This window comes from Capra hircus, chromosome 6 (assembly GCF_001704415.2).
Source record: "Capra hircus breed San Clemente chromosome 6, ASM170441v1, whole genome shotgun sequence".
Classification (NCBI taxonomy): Eukaryota; Metazoa; Chordata; class Mammalia; order Artiodactyla; family Bovidae; genus Capra; species Capra hircus.
Window position 1 is genome coordinate 109,304,953 of NC_030813.1, and position 2,856 is coordinate 109,307,808.

General features: G+C 42.8%; 1 pseudogene; it reads right to left on the reverse strand.

Annotated features, from left to right (window-relative positions):
* Positions 313–1,035, reverse strand: LOC102169572 (annotated as a pseudogene).

Sequence of the window (2,856 nt, forward strand, 5' to 3'; positions counted from 1 at the left end):
CCCACTCAGGTCACCGCAACGCATTAAGTAGGGTTCTTTGTGCTGTATCATAATTTTCATTAGTTATCTATTTTATACTCATATAATTTTTAAAAAGGAGAGCGTGATATGAAGCAGGCTGAGGTATGATCACCAAAAAACAGCACAATGTAAATAAACAATAATGAATCATAGGCACTAGAATTCAAATGACCAGATGTTTTAGAGATGGGGGTTCCAGTTTTCAATTCTGTTTTGAACACCACATTACAAAAGAATTCTTTTAAAAAATAAAAGAGAATTAAGGGAAAAGAAAGAAAACAAAAAGAATATCTAAATGGCTGAATGAGCCCCTGTGTGCTCCTGATAAACTTCAATCACATCTTCCTCAATTCCCAGTCCTTTTGGAGAGTGATTATCAACAATTCTCTGACCTTCAAAGAGAAGTCTGAGTGAATTTATGGGAATGTCCTGTCTATGGCAGAATGATTCTTTGAGTTTCTTGAGATGTGTTGTCATTTTCCCTTTGAAGCGAATGTCACTGCTATCCTGACATGAATTTGCGTTTTAATATATTGTCTTTCCTTCTGTTGGGGGGATTTGTAATTTCCTTGGTTCTGTCTCATTGCAACAAAAATTTGAAGCAATGGACAGACCAGTGTTACAGCCCCATGTAATTTCCTTGGATGGACCAGTGTTACAGCTCCGTTTTATTTAGAAAATAAAAGAAAATACATCCTCGAGGTGTGAGGGCAGACTGACCCAAAAGATGCAGAGAAGAGAAACCCATGGCCCAATTTTGGCTCCTCTTTTGATATGCTTTTTTCTCCTCCCCCTGAACCTGCCCTATGTAATTTGGGCTAGCCAGGAGGGCTGTTTGTTTTCCTGAGGTTCTCACTCTGGTCCTCGGACCTTCCTTTGTTCTATTTTTGGGAGCTTTTCCCTTCTTTGTCTTTCAGTCTCCACCATTCTGGATTCCTTTTTCCCTTTCTCACTACTTAACACTTCTTACCCCTCTAAGTCTTCCATTAAAGTTTTTGCCTCCTGGCTAGTCATGGTGATGGGGGTTCCCTCCCCATCCTGGGATCTCCACACAGCAGTGGCCTGGGTAGGGAGAATCTCAATCAGAGGTTTCTCTCTTCCCCATAGCACAATGCCTTGGCTCCAGGGTATTTTCTTGATCCCAAATCCTCAGAGCAATTCCCTCAAGAAAGGTAACATGATCTTTTTCTCCCAAGAGGATGCTAAAACCCTGAGAGTTTAGATAATTGGGTCAAAGGCATTGTCAACTACTAATTGGCACTTGCCAAGGGCATTTCCCATCTACCTCTACAAAGATTAAATTATGAGCTGCTGCAGTTGCTGACCTTCAACACCCCCTAAAAGGAGATCAGAATGGAGATCAGAAATGAGGTACTCTCTGTGCTCTGGAAAATCTGGCAGAACAGGTCTTAGATATTTTCAAGAGCTGATTTTACGAGCCCAGTTCTTGCATCTCCTCACATCTAGAAAAGCAATAAAGTCCTTCATGGTGACCCCTGCTTCCCGTGACTAGCAGAAACCTGCAAAAATATGTTCTTGATTGAGTGAACTCCCGGTTCACTGAAGTCACATATATACTGACCTTCCCTCTACCTCTTTGGAGCTGTTTCTCAGAGCTATCTGAAATGTGCTCTCCTGAGCTATTCCTTATTTGGGCCCAAATAAAACCTAACTTGAAACTCTCACACTGTACATTTTTTAAAATCGGCAACACAGAGCAGAAAAGAGGCAGCAGCTACAGGTGATTCTGTGCTGTAAAAACCAGGTCATGCTCTTTCCTCCATCTCTGCTTGGAGCCCTTTGGGTATGACACGCCATGGCCAAAACGCAGAGTGAGCTGGTGACAGCCCCCACCTGTCACCATGACTCATGACCCTCTGAGCTCTCCACCACACGCTCCACTTCAATCCCTGTCCTCTTCCTTTTCCACGTCCAAAGATGTTAACCGGCCCTTGGAATACTGTCTGCCAGCTACTGAGTGGAAAAATACCAACACAGAAGCAGGGAAGCAAAAAAGAAAAGTGAAGAGGCAAACACCTTATTTATCACTCTTGACTTCATTACAAAAGATCTGCAAAGCTCACACACACACACACATAAAATCAACCTGCAAATCATGTTATGGTTAATAAAACAGTAATTTAACACCCCCCCCTCAACCTTCCCTGGCAGTGTCCTGAGGTACTCACAATGCCCTTTCTATGTTTTATTTTAAGGCCCAGTACAAAAGGTTTTCACCTTAGTGTAATTAACTTTTTATCATTAAGATTCTGAAAAATTGAATTGTGTTAGACACAGGTCACCATAATGAGAATTTAATGGCGACGTATTACAATGCGCACTAAGCTATGAATCTGTGCTAGAGGCGCCGCATTGCTACTGACCTATGCAAATTTCCATCTCAGTGGCCCTTATTCTTCCACTGTGGCATCCGGCCCCCTCTCCGCTTCCCTCTCATCTCCTTAAACAATGATTCTCTCATTTTCATATTAATTGCATCACTTAACTGAGATAATGCTCCCTCTGAAATGAGCAGAGGGATGAATCACCGAAACGGGCCATTATTCTTTTTGCTTAACCAATTTCACAGGCCCCGCACAAAGCACTGCCTTCGTTTGGCTTCCTATAATTGCTTATCATTAGGCCCAGCCGCCCCACGAAGTACCTTTTTATTTATTTAAGTCTCATCTCTGATGGATGGAAAATGAGTCACTTGCATATCTGAGAGGCCCAGACAGTTTGAGGCAAGGGAGGTGGTAGGATACCCTGGAGGCCATAAATGGAGGAGAAGCAGCCTGGATGAACAGCTCTGCCCCTTCCCCCTTTCCCACAAGA